Here is a 22,810-nt window from a genome sequence, read left to right as displayed (position 1 = left end):
CCAGGGTGGATAGGGAAGGACCATCAGGTGGGTGTGGGGCTCGACGTGTCTGAGCCTTGGGTGGGTCTTGCTGCAGCTGCTGTGGGGGTTGGAGGTGTGGTTCCCAGGTCACTGGAGTTATGTTCCTAGGAGGATTATGGCTGCCTCTGCTGTGTCATGCAGGTCATCAAGGAAGTGGGAGAAATCCAGAAGTCACACTCTTCAACCAGCTTCCGCATGACCCAAAAGGTGGGTCTCACTCCCATTGTGCCCCACCCAGCCCCATCAACAGCAACAGTCTGTTTCCAGGCAGCAGGTGAACAGGGCTGAGAACTTGCCCCAGGCTACCCTCCCAGCTGCAAAAGCAAGTAGGGCTTTTCTGCTTCCCCACCTGTGGATTCTGCACAACAGATTCATGCCCTCTCCTGAGTTCTGGCCAGGAAACTGCGTTTGGTTGGAATTTTTACCAAGTTCAGCTGGAGATTTCCTTCTCTCTGTGGTCTTTTCTTAGTTCCTCCCCTCCCCAAGGACCCCTGTGAGACAAGTCTGAAATAGCTTTCCAGGGGACTCAGAGAGCCCACAGGGCTTTTGCCACTGCTTCCTCTACCACTGTATTTTGCTCGGCTCTCTAAATTGACTTAGCTCCAGGTAAGGTCAGAATCTTCTCCCATAATCTAGACCTTCAGGTTCCCCAGTGAGGGGAAGTGGGGAACACATCCTAGGGATTGGGGCCCTGTCTTCAGCCTCCTTAAACAAAACAATTAACAGCCAAGAATTTTGTATCCAGCAAAACTAAGCTTCATAGATGAAGAAAATATACAATCTTTTTCAGACAAACAAATGCTGTGTTTGGAGGCAGACGATCCCCCTTTCCCACCTCCACAGCTTGGGCACTCACAGTATTTGGGCTGTCTCCAGGGTTTTGCAGGGGCAATCCACTTCCTTCAGAGGGTCTGTGGGTTCTCTTGGCTTTCCTGGTTTATTCCTGCAGTAGTTCTGGAGTGGTTGGTTAACATTGAGGTTTAAAACCCTACGCTCTTGCCAAAACTCAAGGAAAACATGGGCAGCTCCCTCCATCTCCTCCTTTCCTAGGAGAGAATAAGGAAAGGCATGTGGCCTAGAAGCAAGGGGAAGAAAGAGGGCCAGAAGGAGAGAAGAGACCAGCATGTGCCCAGGATTCAAATCAGGCAGTTTTGCACTTACAAGGGAAAGAATGACATTGTCAAATTGCCTTTAGAGAAAGGACAGAGACAGGAGGGAGTTTGTTGTTGTTGTTGTTGTTTGTTTGTTTGTTTTTTGAGATGGAGTCTCACTCTTTCTCCAGGCTGGAGTGCAGTGGCACTATCTCAGTTCACTGCAACCTCCACCTCCCAGGTTCAAGCAATTCTCCTGCCTCAGCCTCCCGAGTAGCTGGGACTACAGACACGTGCCACCACACCCAGTTAATTTTTGTATTTTTAGTAGAGATGGGGTTTCACCATGTTGGCCAGGATGGTCTCGATCTCTTGACCTTGTGATCTGCCTGCCTCAGCCTCCCAAAGTGCTGGGATTACAGGCGTAAGCCACCATGCCCAGCTGAGAGAAGGGAGTTTTAAATGTTCTTCAGTGTTTCCAAAGGGCCTTCTCCATGACCATTGCTGCTATAAGCTTTCCCCAATAACCAGGAGGTCTGGCTACCCATGGTCCCAAATCCCAAGGCTCAGTGGGTAGAAGAGCTGGGCCTTCTCTGGTGAGAAGTGAGGTGCTGGGCTTGCATCTCAGTTTTTCAGCTCTCTAACCCAGTTACCTCCCTCTTTCCTTCTCTCTCCACTTGTCACACACTCCTGTTTTCTAGGTGTGAACCACTGACAAAGCATTTTTCATGCACCTTGCTTTGGTGGAGATGTGGCCCACATCTACATAGGCTCCATCTACTGCCAGCAGCTGGTGGAATGACTTAAGGTCTAGCAGAAGTCATATGGATAGATCATATGGATAGAGTCATATCGCTATCCCTGGCGATTATTGCAGGTGCAGTAATCAGCTCAGACAGCACTGTGTGTGTGTGCTTAGTCAGATGAGTGTCTGGATGATGTGCGTTATTTGAGAAGAGCACAGAGATTTGAGTAGTTTAGCCTAGATTCAAGCTCTGACTCAGCTACTCACCCACCCAATACATGACTTGAGTGAATTAGTTAACTTCTCTGAGCCTATTTCCTTATCTGGAAAATAGAATTAATGCTGACATCATAGGATCACTGTGAACTAAAGTGGTTAATTAAAAACAAAAGCATTTGTGAGGTATGAAAGCCTGCAGTGATATGGGGCACCATAAAGGCGAATAACGTAGTATCTGAAGTTGAAGAGCCCAGCACTTGGGTTCCAGCTACAGTGGTCACTAGTGCGGGGACCTTGAGCAGATGCTGATGCTTTTATTTTTAATATAGACTTTTTATTTTTCAGACAGGGTCTCCTTCTATCACCCAGGCTGGAGTGCAGTGGCATGAACATGGCTCACTGCAGCCTTGACCTCCTGGGCTCAAGCAGTCCTCCTACCTCAGCCTCCTGAGTAGCTGGAAACAGAGGCACATGCCACTATGCCCAGCTAATCTTTCAGTTTTGTAGAGAGAGGGTCTTGCTATGTTACTCAGGCCAGTCTCAAACTCCTGGGCTCAAGCGATCCTCCTGCCTCAGCCTCCCAAAATGCTGGGGTTACAGGCATGAGCCACTGTGCCCAGCCAGACTTTAATTTTTAGAGCAGTATTAGGTTCACAAAAAACTTGAGTTGGAAGTACAGAGATTTCCCGTATATTACCCCCAACCCCAGCTTCCTCCACTATCAACATCCCACACTGAAGTGGTGCATTAGTTACAACTGATGAACCTACACAGACCCATCACTATCACCCAAAGTTCATACTTTCCATTAGTGTTCACTCTTGGTGTACATTCTACATATTTGGACAAATGTATAATGACATGCATCCACCATTACAACATCATGCTGAGTAGTTCCTCTGCCCTAAAAATCCTCTGTTCTTCACCTGTTCATCCTTTGCTGCCCCCAGACCCCTGATAACCACTGATCCTTCCACTGTCTCCATAGTTTTGCCTTTTTCATAATGCCGTGTAGTTGGAATTATACAATATGTAGCCTTTTCAGATTGGTTGTTTCACTTAGTGACATGTATTTAAGCTTCCTCCATGTCTTTTCATGGTTTGATAGCTCATTTTCTTTTAGTAATGAATAATACTCCATTGTCTGAATGTACCAGTTTATTTATCCATTCACCTACTGAAGGAAATCTTGGTTGCTTCCAAGTTTTGGCAATTACAAATAAAACTGCTGTAAACATCCATGTGCAGGTTTTTGTGTGGATCTAAGTCTTCAACTCAATTGGGCAAATACCCAGGAGAATGATTGCTAAATCATATTCACTTTTCTGAGCCTCACTTTCTTCACCGGTAAAGTGGAGATAACAATAGTCCCATAGGGTGATTGTGAAGTTTAATTGAGATAATGCACGTGAAGCCCTTAGCAATGCACCCAGCACATAGGCAATACTCAACTAATGGTAGCCCGTCCTTGTTATCCTATTCAAGAATAATGACAATACAAATGTGAGAGATGGAAATTCAAGTATTGACCGAGGGATATGACATATGGATGTGTCATAGTCATGCATCATCCGTCCATACTCCAAGAAGGCACAGGGCAACAAGAAATACTAGAAGACAGCCAGGGCACCACTGCTGCCATTGAGGTGGGATTTGGTCATCTCCTAGGGCCTGTGACCCTGAGTCCTGCAGTCCTGAGCTGCCAGGGTAGGGGAGGTGGAGATAAACCCATTGTCCCACAGTGAAGTTTGTCCCAAGTTTCGCAAATCAAGGTATCCTCCCACTGTGCATTCCTCTCCTCCCCAAGCCTGCTCCTCCAGCAGCTCCCCACTCCCCTCCTTTTGACTCATCTGAGCCAAGCCCTGTCCCTAACTAGGAACTCAGAGGTGGTGAAAACAAAGTATGTTCCTCGCTTCACTTACTTCCTGTGAACTCGCTTAATTGTTCCCACAATTACTAGGTCACCAGGAGGCTTTGGTACCTTGGATTTTTTTTCTTCTTCTTCTTCCTTATGCTTTCTGGAGACAAGAGTCACTTGGGGTCCAGCCTTGTGTGGCAAGGGTATGCTGATGGGATTTCTCTGGAATCCATTTCTGTGGTGTTTCTTGAGTGAGGGGATGGACTGAATGGCCTGGGTGGCGTGTGGCTTTCAGAAAGCAATGCATTCTTTTCTGCAGAAGTAACTAAGGACACGTCCTCTGAGCCTCCAGTGATAGGCCATGTTAGCTGGAAACAATAATGGTGGTTGTATTTCTGTTGTTTCTATCTCAGCCTTTCTTTTTCAGGCTGCCATGGAATTATTAAATGGTTTGAGTCAGAATCAGGCCTGAGCCTTTCAGAAGCCTTTCCTTAGACAAACACTGCTAGTAACGCTTTAGTTTAGCCTTCTGACAAGCGGGTCTCATTACTCCACCCATGTGCCCTTCCCCTCTGCTCCCATTCCCCTTTCTTGGATAAAAGCTTGGGGAAGAGTGAGAACTGCTTTGCCCTGTGCTCTTGGAGCAAGGCCTTTCTGTCAGGATACAAAGCCCTTGGGGAAGCAGGCGTTCCTGCCCATGATGCTTCTGATGCGTTGGGTGGAAAAGGTTGCCACACAAGAGCCTGGTTTAGGCACCACTCCAGCAACACTCAGCAATCAGCCGAGTGTCCCCTAGCATGTCACCTCACAGTGAGGATGTTGGACCTGATGACCTCTTCTAGATCCATTTTTAAACGTTTCTCCAAGTGACTTTAGCACTATCCAGTTGAGGTTTCTACAACGATAGGAATGTTCACTAAAGGCTACCCTGTCCGATAATGGCAGCCACTGGTTATGTGTTGCTTTTGAGCACTTGAAATGTGAATGGTGCAGTGCAGAAATACTTATTTCATTTAATTTTAATTAATTTAAATTTAAGGAGCCACAAGAGGCTAACGGCTACCATATTAGACAACACAGGCCTAGGCTACTGGATTCTGTATGTTTAAAACTGTGTATTCCATCTATTCTATCTAAAAATTATACCACATCCACCCATGTCTCTTCATTTCCACAGTATCCACCTTAAGCTGAGCCACCAACATCTCTTTCTTTAGGAAATGACAATATTTACTCCTCTGTTTCCTTTCTCTAACTTTAGCTCCCTCTGATCTGTTTGTTACAGTGAAAAGTGATCTTAAAACAAAAATTGACCAAGTTACTCTTCTCCTCAAAATCCTTCAACAACTTCCCTACTGCAGTAAAATTGAAAACCCCTCATGAGGCCTGCAAGTGCCTGCACGCTCTGAGCCCTGCTCCCTTGAGTGTCTGCACAGTCTGAGCCCTGTTCCCTCAAGTGTCTGCACACTCTGAGCCCTGTTCCCTTCAGGCCTCACCCTATCTCAGTCTCTCCGCTGTACCCACCACACATTAGGCTTCTGGAAGCCATCAAACCCTTTTTCAGTTTAGGTCCTTTGCTTAAACTTCCCATTTGTTCTAGAGCTGTGCTGTCCAATACAGTTGCCACTAGCCGCATGTGGTTTTTAAGAAATATATATTTTTTCATTAATTAAAATTAAATAAAATTTAAGATTTATTTCTCAGTCACACTAGACACATTTTAAGTGCTTGCTAGTCACATGTGGCTGATGGTTACTATACTGGACAGCACAACAGTTCTTTTGGACAGCACAGTTCTGCGACATTTTTCCCCACGCTTGAGCTTAGCTAATTCCTACCCATCCTTCAAGTCCAACATTCCATAGAGGCCTTTTCTGACCCTCCAGTCTAAATTAAGGGTCCCCGCTTTATTTCTCACAGAACCTGCAATTTTCCTTTTCAGTTCTTCCAACTCTTTGCAAAGTTATCGTTACATGTCTGACTGTTTAATATTCATGTTTCCTATTAAGATCTAAGGCAGGGTCTCTTTTGTCCACCTGTCAATCCTCAGCCCCTGTCTCAGTGCCTGGCACTTAACAGGAGCTCATTCATGTTTTTTTTTTTTTTTTTTTTTTGAGAGGGAGTCTTGCTCTGTCACCCAGGCTGGAGTGCAGTGGCGCAATCTCGGCTCACTGCAAGCTCCGCCTCCCGGGTTCACGCCATTCTCCTGCCTCAGCCTCTCTGAGTAGCTGGGACTACAGGCGCCCACCACCACACCCGGCTAATTTTTTTGTATTTTTAGTAGAGACGGGGTTTCACCATGGTCTCGATCTCCTGACTTCGTGATCCGCCCGCCTCAGCCTCCCAAAGTGCTGGGATTACAAGCGTGAGCCACCAAGCCCAGCCTCAGGAGCTCATTCATGTTGAGTGAATGAATGAAATAATGAATACGTATATAGATGGGTATAGTGGCTAAACATCATTTACTTGCCTAAAGAAACACAAAATCAAGAGTGAGAGTTTAGGGACCACATGGTCCTGAAATAAAATTCTGACTTCCATTCTTATTCTAACCTTTGGGAGCCACTGTTTCCTCACAAGTAAAAAAGGAATGTTATTGCCATCTTAGAGTGCTGTGCTGAGGAGTGAATGGGCTGACACAGGCAAAGCCCTCAACATATAATTATAATAGGTGTCATGTGTACATGAGTTTTTTTCTCTTTATCCCCTCTGCCATGTCCTTCTATCCTTCTCCATGGTCCCCTCCCTTCCATGCTGCATCTCTGGACCTGGCCTCTGAGTCTCTCATGCCTCAGGCCCATCCCTCTCTAAGAGATCTTTAGTTCCTGCCAACCTGTCACAACTCAAGGATTAAACTAAACATTTCTCCAGCATAGAGCACCCCCTATGTTTGGGCATTCTTCACTGTCTTCCCTGTATGTGGCTGTATAAACCAGCCTGACCTACCTTCCCACCCAGAGCTCATAAAGGCAGACTCAAGCCTGGAAATGCTCTCAGAATAGCAGGTGCTCTTAACACCTGGCAGAGAGTGGCCCCATTCTCTTTGGGCATTTTCCATCAATTTGTATCTGCAGACCACATACATCAGAATCACCTCCAAGGCTTGTTTAAAATTCAGATTCTTGGGTCTCACTCTAGATTTATTTAACCAGAATCTCTGCAAGGGGGGCCCTGAACCTGCATTTTCAATAACCAGCTCAGATGATTCAGAGCTCTTGTCAAGCCTTCTCAGGGTATAACATTTAATCCCGTGGAATACTGGGAGGACGCTTCTGATAAGCCACTCACTGATCCTCCTTTAATGTTTATACAATATCATTTTTACATCAAAAGATCATTTACCGAACACCTACCTAGTGAGTTATTGAGTTTATTACTATTATTTGGAACTCATAAACTCACATGAGGAATTTTGTCAGGCTTAAAGGGGACACCAACCCGCTCTTCTGCCCAGAGGTACCTGCAGTAGCAAACCATCCTGCAGCCTTCCATGAGGCGAGTGTCCACAAAAGTCGCTGGAAGTCCCCATTGGTAGTCACTTAGAAGGACTCAGTGTAATCAAAGGACCATCACTGTTGTCTTGAATGGGTCGTGATTTAAAATTGCTGCTCTTTTTGGTCTTTAATGATAATTTATATTTGGTTCATCACCATCAATTTGTTTTCTATGGGTGATATGGTTCACCCTACAGTATGTAGGCAAGCAGATTGGCATCAATATAAATCGTGGCCTACACATTCTTAATAACTAGAACTTAAGGCACACAACTTGCTGTTCAAATATAAATAACCTCAAAGCCAAAGCAGATGTGTGTATATGTAATCCCTTCAAAATCTGCATGAGATTGATATTTCATCATAGTAAGCATCTTTATTTGCCACATGAAATTGTAAAGGCAGTGGGTAGGATAGTGGTGCCAGCAGAGACATTTAAGCAGCCCTGAGCCAGGCTCTGAGCAGAGCTCTTGTCATTTTTCCTTTTTTTTTTTGCTTTGGGAAGAAAAAGATATCTTCCCCCGGCACCCTAGGCCCACCTCCTTCAGGCAGAATTGCCAGTTCCTCTGGCCCCTGCCTCACCCCCTTCCAGAGTTCTCTCTACTTAACTCCACCCCCAGGCTCCACCCTGGAAGGGCACAGCCCAGCTGTACTGAGTTGAGGTTTTCCTGACCCTCAGAAATAAGCAGTTAGCAGCATCCCCAGCGCCTGTCTTCTTTCTGCTCTTCCCAGGGTGCCCTTGACTCACCACCAACCCACAGGGGAAGCCACAGAGCATAGCAGCCCAGCGCCGGCTGCACCTCCCTGGAAAAGTTCCTGGAGGTTCAAGAATGGCTCCTTTATGTTGACTCCCTGTCTCATCTCAGGTGCCATGCTGGACTTTTATATACGGAGTCTTAACCCCCCACCACAGCACAAGCCAACAAGGTGGGGCTTCATGCAAATGAGGGCACTGAGGGTCAAAGCAGTGTGGTGGACACCCCTCATCAAACTGAGCCTGTTCTCAGTAACTACTCCCTTTACCGTCCCGTGCTCGAGGCCAGCGCCCAGCCAGCTCCTCTCTGTGACTTTTTTTTTGGTTTTTATTCCATCCAATCCCATTTATGTGAATGTGCACAAAAACAGCAAGATCTTGCTGGTTTGGAACTAGGACATATTTAATTTCAAAAAATATTGAGGATTATTTACACATAGTGAAATGCATAGCTCTTAAGTGAACCATTCAATGAGCTCTCGGGTGCAGCTGGACCAAGTTAACAACAAAGCAGTACACAGGGGTTTAGCTAAGAGGCCAGGATGAAGAAACTAGGAAAGGAGCCACTCACCCTCACAGCTGTACCACCCCAAGTTCCCCTTCGCATTCCCACTGAGGGCCTGCTGACATCCTGTTTAACGTGACTGTCAAAACAACTCTTGTTATGCTATCTCAGCCATGTTTATGATAGCAAAACCACTTGGGAGCAAGCCAAATGTCCATTAAATAAACTACGGTGCCATCCATACAATAGAAAATACCATTGAGAAAGAACATTAATAGACATGGAAAGCTGCCTGTTAAAGGCACCTCATAAAACACCAGTGTTAACAATTGTTGAGTGTCCGGATTATGGGTAATTATTATATTCTTCCTCTGATTTGCCAGTACTTTGTGCAACAAATGTAATAGTAAATAAATTTTATTTGTTGAAGGTGCTTGGCTCTACACTGTTACATCTGGAGGAACAGGGTGTACACAGGAAGTGTAGAAATGCTGCAACTGCAATCTCCCTGGCAGAACTGAGATGAGCAGCAGGGAACGCCTACATGCGTGGGTGGCTTTCTCTGGTTCAGAAGGTCTTACTCTGTGCAAGAGCTTGCACACTTATCTCATCATTTGGAGGAAACTAGCTGATTAACACCCCAGGCAAGGCTGGCTGTTCTCACTGCCCCTTCCATATAGTTTACTGCCTCTATGGTTTTGTTCTTCCCACTCCCTCTTGCTGAAGAGCCCTCTGGCATGGCTCAGCAGATGTAAAGTTTATCCATCCTGAGGCAGGATAACGGCCCCTCAAAGATGCCCCAATCCCTGCGTCTTGTAAATATATCATGTTGCATTGCAAAAGGGGCTTGGCAGATGTAATTAACGTTACAGAATTTAAAATAGCCAGAGTACAGCTGGGCACGGTGGCTCACACCTGTAATCCTAGCACTTTGGGAGGCTGAGGCAGGTGGATTACTTGAGGTCAGGAGTTAGAGACCAGCCTGGACAACATGGCAAAACCCTGTCTCTACTGAAAATCCAAAAATTAGCCAGGTGTGACGGTGCACGCCTATAATCCCAGCTACAGGGAGGCTGAGGCACGAGAATTGCTTAAACCCAGGAGGCAGAGGTTGCAGTGAGCCGAGATTGTGTCACTGCACTCCAGCCTGGGTGGCAGAGCGAGACTCTGTCAAAAAAAAAAAAAAAAAGAGTCAGAGTAGCCCAGACCATCCAGGTGCACCCAATCTAATCACATGAGCCCTTAAAAGCACAGAACTTTCTCCCCCTGGAGTCAGAAGAGAAGTGGCAGAACTCAACAGAAAGATTGGAAGCATGAGAGGGACTTGACTCCCATTGCTGAAGGCTATGTTGAAAGCATGAGGAGAAGGTGGGCAGCCCCCAGCTAACAGCTAGCAAGGAAGTGAAGACCTTAGTTCTACAACTGTAAGGAACTGAATCTGGCCAACAAAGTCAATGAGCTTAGAAGCAGATTCATCCCCAGAATCTCCCAAAAGGAACACAGCCCTGCCAAAACCTTGATTTTGACCCTGTGAAATTCTAAGCAGAGGACTGAGTAGAGCCACATGTACCCACACTTCTAACCTACAGAACTGTGGAATAGTAAAAATAGGTGTGATTTTAATCCATTAAATTTGTGGTCATTTGTTATGGCAGCAATAGAAAACAATACACTATCCTTCAGGATCAATGCAAATGCCACTTCCGTGAAACCTCCTCCAATTCCTCCCTCCATATACATGAGCGTTCCCTTCTCTGAATTCTCCAAACACTCTTCCCCAGGTCTCTTCAGCCACCACTGTGGTCCACCTGGTCTTAGGGTTATTTGTGCACATGTTGTATTTCTCCTGCTAGACAGACTGCGAGCTACTTGGGGCAGTATCTGAGGCTGATTCATCTTTATTTTCCTTTTAGGGCATTGCAGAACGCTTCATATGTAGCCAGAGCTAAATTTTTGTTGGAAGGATGTCTTCCTACCAGTAGATGGATGTTTATTATTTAATAAAATGAATCTCTATGGCAATTAGGAATTAAAATATGGACCCCAGAAATATTTGCAAATATAGAAAAGAATAGCCAATGATGGATACTGACAGCATAAGAAAAACTAGAATGTGCAAAAGTAGGATATCTAAATCTTTTCGATGCTTGGAATCTGACTGCTCTGGCAGTTGGTCCTAATAATACAAAAAATAAATAGGATTACAAGTAGGATTCTAAAATATAACCTCTTAAAAGATTCAACTTCTAGCAACATGGAAGTTGAAGGAAATGAATGTTCCTCTCCTGCCTCAAATAGATAGAAATGTTGTAGAAACTGTAATATAATTTTTTAATATCCAGCTGAGCTCAAAATAAAGAAAAGGAAACTCTCAGGTTCCAGAGAAGAGAAAACTCCAAGTCAGACTGTCAAGAGCAACGGCTGAGCAGTCCAGTGGGCCTTGGAACAGGACATTGGTCCTCATGGCTTGGCTTAGGGATTTAACATCCACAGGTGAAGATGAGATGTTCTCAGGCTGATGGAGGTAGAAAGCTGAACTTCTATATAAAATAGTACCTATGGCATAATAAGAAACTTCTATTTGGTCTTCATCCCTAGTTCCTGATAGAGAGTTCCTAAATTGCTTGGAACTTGCTAAGTGATAGCATTATCTTTTGTTCCAATGAGATGACTCTTGGTGGGCTTCTAGACAGCTTCAGAATGGCGACTGGTTACCAAAAGGACCAAGCCTTGATAAGAAGCCTAGAATTTTCGATACCACTCTACCCTCCCACACCACCCCATCCTACCCAGGAGGGAAGAGGGGCTGGAGATTGAGTTAATAATACAGTGTGCCTATGTGATCCAACCTCCATAAAAAACCTCTAAACGATGGGGTTCAGGGAGCTTCCGGGTTGAACACATCCATGTGCCAGGAGATGGAGGCACCTCAACTCCACGGAACAGAAGCTCCTGCACTTAGGACCCTTCAGACCTTTCCCTGTGTTCCCTATATGGCTTCATCTGGTTGCTCATTTGCGTCCTTTATTATAAGCTGATAAATGTAAGTAAAGTGTGTTCCTGAGTTCTGTGAGCTCTCCTGGCAAACTATCAAACATGAGGAGAGAGGCATGGGAACCCCTATCTATAGCCAGTTGGCCAGAAGTACAGGAGGCCTGGCACTGAAGCAGGGGCAGTCTTATGAGACTGAGCCATTAGGCTGTGAGCTCTGTGATAACTCCAGGTAGTTAGTGTCAGAATTGATCTGAATTGTTGGACACTCTGGTGTCCAGAGAATCAGAGAATCAGTTGTAGTATTGGAAAGTACCCTATGTAGAGTACCCATGAAGAGGGGAGGGAAAAAACTATTCATTAGCCCGTGGAAGCAGCAAGAAAGCATTGTACCTACTCAGAGTTCTTGGGAAGAAAAGAAAACAAAAAGTTTATATGAAAAATCAAAACTCCAGGTGTGGGGTCTATATTTACCCAGCACACATGGTAGAAGCTCACCTTTGAACTGATAAAAAGGCAATAAAAGCACAGAAGACACATTTGTTCTATAGGGAATCGTTCCCCAACCCACAGAGCACAAGTTCACCACAGGAAACAGAGCACTCATTGAGAATAAGCTTATAATGAAAAAAATGTTCTATGTGAATAAATATTCCACATTGAAGAAATGAATTAGACTATGAGAACTTGTAAAATCTGTTAAAAATAAATTGTGCTTAAAATGTTAGAAAACACTTTTGTGAAGTTCTTGCTACATGGCAAGCATTGTTCTAAGCATTTTACTTGTTTTAAAGAGATGAAAGAAGGAGTAGAACACGATGATAAAACACAATAAATGGAAAAGGAAATAGTATTGATCATCACATACCAAGCACTACTAAAATTCCCCATGCACTGGCACTTGGCAGAGCCACATGACTTGTTCTGGCCAGTGGTCTGTGGCAGGTGGTGCTGCATGTTCATTCCAAGCTTGGCCATAGGATAGCTAATGTGACATCCTCCAGATGTCCTTTCCCCTGTTGCAGACACCCAGTAAGCCTCATATTCCAGTTAGTGCAACTGCTAGATGATGGAGCCTCTGTCGTCCTTGGTCTCTGAGTGACTGTGTAGAATAGACCCCACCAAAATCCACTGGATACAAAGGAGTGAGAAATAAACTACTGTTGTATTCAATCATGGAGACTGAGAAATTTGGGATTATTTTCTTTCTGTAGCATAACCTAGTCTGTACTAACTCAAGTGAATGTGAAAAAAAATCAGAATGTATGAAAATAAAAGTAAAGAAACTAAGAATAAAAACTCGATTTACTTAAACATGAAAATAGACAGAATTGAAGAGATCGTTAAAGAATTGAAATGTAGACCTAGGAAATTACCCAGAAAGCACCACAGAGATAGAGATGAGAAATATGAGGCCTAAAGATACATGGAGGATAGAATTAGAAGTTTCAGTACAAATCTATTTAGAAGTTAAAGAAAGAAAGGATAGAGAGAATGGAGGAGAAATAATGTTGCAATAAATAAGGGCTTAGAATTTTCCAGACTTGAAAACAAGTTCTCAGAATAAAGAAGCATGGTGAATTCCAAGAATAATAGGTAAAAAATTAATCCATGCCTAGACAATAGAACACCTTAAAATAGAATAATTTAACAGAAGAAAAACAGCCAGAGAAGAGATAGTGCCTGCAAAAGAAAGACAATTAAGCTGGCATCAGAAAAATACATTCCAAGGGTTTGGGAAATATAACTACTCAGCTAAATCAATACCAGCTAATTCAGCGAAATCATCATTTATGAATGAAGGCAAAATAAAGACTTTTTTTTTTTTTTTTTTACAAAAAGAGACAGAGCTTGCCATTCACAAACTCTGGCTGAAAAACTATGAAAGGACATGTTTCTAAAAGAAGGAAATTGAAGCCAGAAGGAGGGAGTGGAATAAAAAAGCAATAGCGAGAAAAACAAAGGTAAGCGTATGAGTAAAACTAAATATTTGCCTGTACAAGAATAACAACAATGACTAATCAGAGTGTTAAAACAAAGTGAAACTGAAACACTTGATTATAGCCACACAGAGGAAGAGAGGGGAAAATCAATTAATGCGTTCTAAGCTTCTCATACTGTTTGGTGACAACATAGAAATATTAATTAAACATAGGCTTTGCTGAATCAAGTGTGCATGCTAAAAATACAGAGATGACTTCTAAAAGAATAGAAATATGATGTAGAACCACCAAACTCATATACAGAGTGAGGTGGGGAGAATGGTGGGGCAGGGGAAGGGTCAGGGGATGGGGATGCTTGATTAAGCCAACAGCAGACAATGAGAAAAAGAGAAAGAACATGGTCAGTAGTGAAACACCAAATGAGATGATAGAAATGTCAAAATACACTATTAATCACAATTAATGTAAACACATTGTTTTGCCAGTTAAAAGAGAAATATCCTTAGATTGCATTTAAACACATACATCCATCATGCATGCTATTCATAAGAGGCCAAACCATACACAAACTATGTGTATTGTTTGTTAGAGACTCAATAAAACATGACACGAACAGTTGAAAATAAAGAAATGGGGAAGGTATGCTCCGAAATTCCAGCATGGGCTATGTGCCTTAGAGGAAAGCTCTCATGCATTGCAGAAGGAGGCATGTTCAAAATTGTTTGCTACAGTGTTGTTCATGAAAAGGGAAGATGAGAAACAGCATAAATATCCAATGGTATGGGGATAAAAAAATTAACGTTGGCATGTAATAAAGCACCATGTAACGGATAAATGGCTAAACCAGATCAAGTGGGCCCAGATGAATAAATATTAGAAGCCTAACATTGAGTAGAAACAAGGAATTGCAGAAGGCTATCACAATATGATATTATGAATGTAGATTTTTTCCAAAGGAAACTTTTTACTGAAGAGTGATACACATACATACACACATAAAATATACAAATCATAATGAACAGTTCAATGAATTATTGAAAAGTGACCTGGCCTGGTAACCTGCACTCACATAAATAGAACATTACCAAGCCCTCCCAGAGGCTCTCCCCCAGTACTACATGCCTCCAAAGGTAACCACTATCAAGCTTCTAACCCTGGAGGTTGGTTTTGCCTGTTTTTGAAATGTGTATATATGTGATCATACAGTGTGAACTCTTTGTGTCTGGGTTTTTGTTTTTGTTTTGAGATGGATCTCCCTCTGTCACCCAGGCCCAGGCTGGAGTGAAGTGGCATGACCATAGCTCACTGCAGTCTCTATGTCCCAGGCTCAAGCAATCCTCCCACTTCAGCCTCCCAAGTAATTGTGACCACAAGTGTGTGACACCATGTTTGGCTAATTAAAACAATTTTTTTTTTTCAGTTGGGCATGGTGGCTCATGCCTGTAATCCCAGCACCTTAGGAGGCCAAGGCCAGGAGTTCAAGACCAGCCTGGCAACATGGAGAAACTCTGTCCCTACTAAAAATACAATAATTAGGTAGGCTTGGTGGCACACAGCTGTAATTCCAGCTACTAGGGAGGCTGAGGCATGAGAATCGCTTGAACCCAGGAGGCAGAGGTTGCAGTTAGCTGAGATCGTGCCATTGCACTCCAGCCTGGGCAATAGAGGGAGACTCTCTCTCAAAAATAGTAATAATAAAAATATATAAATAATTGTATTTCTAGAAATGGGGTCTCGCTCTATCTCCCAGGTGGGTCTCAAACTCCTGGGCTTAAGCAATCCTCTTGCCTCAGCCTCCCAAAGTGCTGGGACTGCAGGTGCAAGCCACCATGTCCAACTGTGTCTGGCTTCTTTAATTCCATATTATGTTTGTGAGATGCATCCTAATGGAAGTATAAAGCTGATTTTATTTATTTTCTTTGGTATGCTGGTATTCTATTGTATGGATATGCTGCAATTAATTTATGAACTCTGTTGGTGATCTACATTTAGGAATTTTGGGGGCTATTACAAGCAGTGCTTCTATGATCAATCTTGGACTTTTCTTCTGGTTCATATGTGCAAGCATTTCGCTTGGGTATATGCTCAGCAATTGCTGGGTCAGAGGGTATGCATACTTTCAGCTTTAGTAGAGACTCAAACAGTTCTCCAAATTGGGTGTACCATTTTACTAACTTAGCAGTGTGTGAGAGTTCCAGTTCCTTCACATCTTATTCACACTTGATATTTTTAGTCTTTTTAATGTTAGTCATTGTGGTGGTTAATGGGTGTGAATTTTAAAACAAATATGCTGTGCACTGCTTATGGGTATGTACACATGCATTAAAATATAAAAACATGGATGGGGACTTTTTACATCAACCTTAGGATGGTAATTACCTCAAGGCAGAGGGCAAAATCTCAGAGTTGGGGGATAAAATGGGAAGCTTCAACTGTACTTGTAACATTAATCTTTTATCATGGGAAACAAATGTGGGCAAACAAACATTTTTTTAGAACCAGGTGGGAAGTATATATGTGTATTTTATCCTTCTCTGTATTACTTATGTTTGGTTCATACTGTAATTTTCTTTTTATTTAAGAAAAATGTTTTTAAAGGCAAAAATAGACCCTCCACAAGGAACAGGCAGATTCACAAGTGTACCTGGTTGTAAACACATTTGAAACATGACTAACAAACCAGATAGTCCACTCCTGGGTATAATTTTCCCAATACATAGAAAGATTTTAAGGAACTATAATTCAAACAAAACACATAATTATGTGCTCTGATAAGGGATTAGAAGCAAATATCAAAGTTAAGTATCATCATTTATGATTCTTTTGCAGGGAGGGTAATTCACTATGCTGGAGTGGATACCGTATGAGTGTCCATTTAGAAATAAGAATTTCTTGGTATGTTCTTGCACTAGAAAATTTCTATTTTGTAGAGAGATTGCTATCGCACACTTACTACAAAGGACCGATGTTATCGTAATGAAACAACAAAATCAGTAGAAAGAATAGCTAAGGAGACTGGGCTTTTAATTCTGCCACAGCCACCTCCAGAATCCTCAGTTGCCTCCTCCCCACCATCCAGGCGGTAGGCTAGACTCAGCTTTCTCCACCTCAGTTCTGCTGACATTTTGGGCTGAATAATTCTTTGTTGCAGTGGGCTGCCCTATGGAATATAAGATGTTTAGCAGTATCCCAGCACTCTACCTGCCTGATTCCAGGAGCCACCACCCCTCCCTGAGTTGCAGCAACCAAAGAGATTTCCAGACATTGCCTAATGTTCCCTAAAGGCAAAATCACCTCCAGTTGAGGACCACTGGGCTATTCACCCTTGGGACTGTCCCTTCGAGCTCTAAAATGTCACGCAATCCTTTGAGCAATACACATAGTTTTCTCAGAGCTTAGGTAAACAAAGTATGAAGAGCCAACAATGGCCGGGCAGACAGCTCAGGTCGTGTGTGTGGCTACTCAATTGCTATCTCAAGAAAAGAGGAGCGTTTGATGGAGCAATAGAGGAAACTGATAATGCTTTGACCAGGGCATGTTATCTATTTTGAGAATGGGACAAGTGGCTATGGAAAATGATTGAGGCTCCGGAGAAATTGAAGGTATTGTCAAGATCAACCAAGCACACACACTTGACCTCACTACACTGGGTCTCAGCTCCCAATAGATTGGGAATTCCCAGCCCCATATTACATACATTATAGCAGAGTGAGGACTCCCAGTCATACAATACCCAGAGAGTAGGGAGGGAAGAATGTGATTTGTTAGTAAGTTATGCAACTAGAAAATGGTATATATCCTGTCATAGGGTGGTTCCCAAGAAGTAAAGCCTTAAAAGGTGGTATAAACTCCCAGCTGAGGGGACTTCTGTTTTAGCTGAGGGCAATTCTCAAGATAATAGGTAGATGTGTACTGTCAGCAGCCAACGTTTGGAGGAACTAGTAACTCCCTGCCAAGGAAAAGGATTTGCAATAGTGTCTACTACAAGTGTACAGTATAAACATGTTTGGACACTAAATTTACAAAATTGTTGTACATAGGCTTGGAGAATCTTGGAACAGCAAGGGATTGACATTTATTGAGCACCTAACAAGTGTCAGATGCTGTGCTGAGTGTCTTTGTTTTCTTTTCTTTTCTTCCTTTTGAGACAGTCTCTCTCTGTTACCCAGGCTAAAGTGCAGTGGTCCGATTTGAGGTGCACTGCAGCCTCAAACACCTGGGCTCAAGAAATCCTCCCGCCTCAGCCTCCGAAGTAGCTAGGACTACAGGTGAACACCACTGAACAAGGCTAATTAAAAAATATGTTTAGAGACGAGGTCTCACTATGTTGCCCAGGCTGTGCTGGGTGTCTTTCATTGACTATCTCATTTAACTTCGCCACACTGACAACAGGTCTTATTCTCCTCCACTTATAAACGAGGAAACTGAGGCTCAGAGGGTGAGTAATGTTCCCAAGAGAAGAGAACTTATTAAAATACTGGAGCTGAGTAGAGTGTTTGCTGGCAGCCCTTGCTCTTTACACTTGAGCCCCTAGCTTAGCCCAGCATCTGGCCTTTTAAAAGAAGCACATGGCATATATAGTTGAGGAAGGAGAAAACCTGATTTTGGGACTTAGGAACATGCATACCGAGTGCCTCGCAAGCCAATCTCCTCATCAGCTGAAGGCCACAAATTACCAACAACTTTACTACAGCCACATCTCCCAAAGGGGCAGCACTCCTGGCCCCCAGGGGTGGGGATGGAGAATGGGGGGTGTTTCCAGATTAAAATAGTGCATAGGAGAGCCCAGAGCTCCACGCTACTCCAGAACCACCACAGGACCATTGTCACCAATCCACAAGGGCCTATAAAGTACATAGGGTCCTGGCAGGAAGTCCTTGGCCCACTCCAAGAGGACAAAGAATACTTTCACTTGATTTTTCCTAAGACTGATGGTTCTCAGGAGGATGGAGAAAGGGTCCAAGACCCCACACATTCTGCCATACATTCTATACCCTGGGAAAGGCTTATCATTAAGCAACAATCAGGACTCCCTGGGGTGTGGAGGAAATGACCTTTGGGCCATTATCAACAATGCCTCCCAACCCCCTCACCTTCTGGAGCTGCCTCCCACTCTGAAGTGGCTGTTCTGGGTTTGGAAAGAGAAGCAGGGAGTCTGATTCCTAAGGTGGGTGCTTTTCTACAGACAATGAGCCAGGCATGTCCTTTCCCTTGGATTCTGAGACCAAGGTGGAGGGATGGAAGAGAGTGAACAGGTAGATGGGTGTGATGGGTGTGTGAGTGTTTGTGTGTGTGTGTTTTCTCCAGGGCTAGAAGCCAACTAAAGTGCATAATGCAAAACATTAAGAGCTAGCACCACCCCATTGAAAGAGCTCAAGCTTTGGCATCTGGAGTCTCAGGTTGAAGTCACTGCTGTCAGAAAGAAAATCCAAATGGAAATGGTTATGTCAGAAGTATCGAAAAAGCCAGGAAGGCATGGGGAGTTGGACCCAGTCATGTACACGCCCAGATGGAATCTGACCTATTAAACTGGGCCAAATTGTAAAACCAGCTGCGTTTGATCTAAGCTGTTTGTATTGAACCTGATCATTAATCTCCTGGAGAAACAGCTATGCCAAACTGGATCGATCATCAGAGACATCCTAAGCTGTGACCAGCCATCACCAATTAAAGACCCTGCTAAAACCTTCCAGATAGGTAAACTTACAGTAAACCTTTATAAGCCCCTACCCAACCTCACCTGGATGGGAAACAATTTAGCTGCTTGCTCATTACAATTCCCAAGACCCCAATTAAAACACCTTCTCTTTCATTTGCTGCTGTGCAGTGTTGGTTTTCTTATGAGTTAACACTCCTCAGGCATACGCTCGCTGTACAAGAGTAGAAGCTTCCTTGCCAGGCACTAGGTTTTGTGCTTTCCCTGCGTTTTCGGATGCCATCCTCTCCACAACCCTATGAAAGTACCACCATTATCTCATTCACAGACAAGGAAGTAGAAATATAAATATTTAAGCAATTTGCCCGAGATCACACAGCAGCTAAGTGGGAGACAAAGACTGAAACACATCAGTTGATTTCACAGCTAGTGCTCTTGTCTGCACCATCATCTTCTCCCCGAGCCTCAGTTTCTTTGTAAAGTGGGTATGATTATAATACACACCTCATAGATTTATTGCAAGAGTTACAGAAAGCATTGCAAGGGGGAGTGCCTTTCAAATTGCTATACAAATGCCAGCTGTTGTCATTGTCAGACAAAACTAAATGGCATAAATAACAGAAGAGAGTGACTTCTCCTTCTGCACTTCTGATAAAGGCTTGTGAAGATAGCCAGGTGAGGCTGACGAGCTCTTCATTCCATCTCACCTGTGCCACTTAGTCAGCTATAGGGAACTGAGAGCCAGCCCTCCTACCCAGCCCAGCATGCTGGGAAAATCACATTCACGTGAGAAGCTGAGACATGCTAATCAATCATTTGTGCCGAAAGGAGCAGGTGAGCTTCTTTTACCTGGCCTAAGATCACAGCTAATCCATGTACCCACCACCCTACACCTCATTATGGTCAAGATGCATTCCTGCATCTTCCTTTCCATCCAAGTTTTGAAAAGCTTACTCATGATTTCCTGGTGCTCTTCCCCTTTTAAGCCATGGTCAAAGGCCTGGAAATGACAACAACTCTGTACTCCATAAAGTGCTTTTTAACCCCACTGATTCTTTCGATCTTCACAACAGCCCAGTGAGGCGGATATGATTATCCACGCCTATTTTACAGATGAAAAGATTGAGGTCAGAGGAGCTAAGCAACCTGCCCAAGAGAGAAGAGGGAAGCAGAGGAGAAGCAGAGGAGCTTGAGCAGTCCACGCGTGTTTTTATGCTCAGCTCCTAACACCCAAGAGTGGGCAGAGGCATGCTGTGTGTCACCACCCTGGGGCACGTGCTCAGTCTGGCCTTGGTGGGAAGCAAGGAAAGGTAGTGAGTGCCCCACAAGAAACGTCAGCCACCACGAGGACCCCTGGGAATACTCCATCTAGTGAGAGGAAGAACAGAGAGCACATGCATGGACCAGAACGACATTTGTTGTCAGCCCACAGATAAGGGCAATTGGCTGAACAGGGGATGGGATCTGCTAGGATGTGATGGAGACGGAAAGATAGGAGGAGGGGAGCAAATGACATGCCACTCAGACTCTATGCTCCCAGGGCTGATGCACGGGCACATCAGTACAATGTTTGCAGCCTGTGTATCCATTCCTAAGCTCCCTCTCCCTAACACTCAGGGCTCAAAGAAAAGTTTCTCACTCTTGGGTGCTCACCTTCTTCCCTACTGAAAGGTGTGGGGAGAGGGGGAAATTTAAACTGGAACAAAGGAGCCAGGGCAAGGATGTGTGGGCACTCCTCATGGGCCACACTGGAACAGGCCAGCCTGAGGCTATTTTGATCCTGGGGCATCAGATGATCCCATTGTTTGTTGGGGTTCCATGACACACTTCAGGAAGTCCTCCTGGGTGGTGGCTCCCTCCAGTGTGGCCACACGGGTATCCTTGCCCTGTGGCTCTCATCCCCTTCCTCTCACTGCCTTAATGCCTCAGTCTAATCCAACCACAGCTTCCCAAGCAGATCTCATTTACCATGAGACCCCCCTTTTCTCACACACACACGCACACACACACTCTCTCCTGTTTGGCAGGGAGAATGCACAGCTTGCTATCTCCAAAGAAAACCTCTCTTCTCAATATCTCAAATTCTGTACTTTAATCTTTTAAACTCTTGAGGTAGATGATGAGTTAATGGTGGCAAAATTAGTTTCCAGCCATCTCTCCGCAAGTCTTGCATAGATGATTTAGATTCAGCATCTCTCTTTGAAATGAGGGGATGTTTTTGCACTCACTGTTTTGTTTCCCATCTGCAGGGCTGAGGAAAGAATCCCATTTTAGCATCCTGTCACAGCAGCACAGGCAGATAGGCATATATAGGCATACAGGCATGTTACCCTCCTTACCAGTGTTTATCTTGGGCCTCAAGCTCGCTCTCTTTGTCTTCTTCCCATCCAGTGTAACTAGATTTCTATCATATACCCTGGCTCCCTGACCCACAGGTTTCCTAACAGAAGGCTCAGTTGACTAATGGTGTATGGTTAAGTTTTAAAAAGCCTGGACCAGGAACCAGGCAGCCTTGCTGTCAGTCTGACTGTGCCACTAAAGGGCCGTAGGACCCTGGGCGAGTCAGTTTCTCTCTGCGGGCTTATGTTTCTCCTCTCTAAAATACAGAGATTGAGCTTGATGGTCTTTCCAGCTCTGGGATGCTGAGTTGGCCTGGGAGGTTGCGCAAGTTAGAGCAGGACAGTTCAAGGACAGAGATGACGCCAGAATCCTTTTGGCAGTGCCTGACATTTCCATTTCCATCAATGGGTTGATTTGTTTCAGGTGACAAGATTGTCACAGGATCTGTCTCCTGCCTTAGGAACACGTACTCCCCCAGTTCAGGATAGAAACAAAACAAAAGGGCAGGCTCCTGGGCCTGGGGGGCACCAGGGTGACCTCATGCTTCATCAGTTTAAGGAAGCTGTATGTCAGGAATCATCTTGTCCCACGATCCAAAATAGGCAGCAAATGGACAGGTTTCCAGGCTCCCCCTCCGCAAAAGATAAAAATACCATGGGTTCGGGGATGTTCTCAGTCATAAATCAATCAGCTAAGACTATTTCTGTCCTTATCCCTTGCCCAGAGTTCCTCCTACAACCTCTGTCCTGCCCTCCTGTCCCAGCCTCCCAGCCACCTAGCTCTGGAGTAAGGGGAGTCTCATCAGCTGCCCTGATGACAGCTCAGTAGCTTGGCCATGCCAGCAGGAGAATCCTCAGCCTGCCTATAAATGAAACGGTGGGCATCCTGGTACCTCCATCCGCCTCCGTGAGCCTGGCTAGCAACTGTCCACTCTGACAGGCAGGTGACTCCCAATACACACCAGGTTTCCTGGCCTGTTAGGGAGCTGCCCGCTGGTTGTGGTGGGCACTTAGGAGTAAATGTCTCTGAGTAAGCCCTCAGCATGGTCAGGGGTAGGGCTTCTCCTTCACGTGGTTATAGGGGTTAAAGGACCTACCTCGTAAAACCACTGGGAGGATTAAATGAGACCCTGTAGGTAAAGCATTCACATTGTCACCTGGCAAGTTGCAGATACTCTGAAAATAAGAATTGCC

Source organism: Symphalangus syndactylus, chromosome 18 (genome assembly GCF_028878055.3).
Source record: "Symphalangus syndactylus isolate Jambi chromosome 18, NHGRI_mSymSyn1-v2.1_pri, whole genome shotgun sequence".
NCBI lineage: Eukaryota > Metazoa > Chordata > Mammalia > Primates > Hylobatidae > Symphalangus > Symphalangus syndactylus.
The sequence above is the reverse complement of the archived record's forward strand: the minus strand, read 5'-3'. Positions refer to the sequence as shown.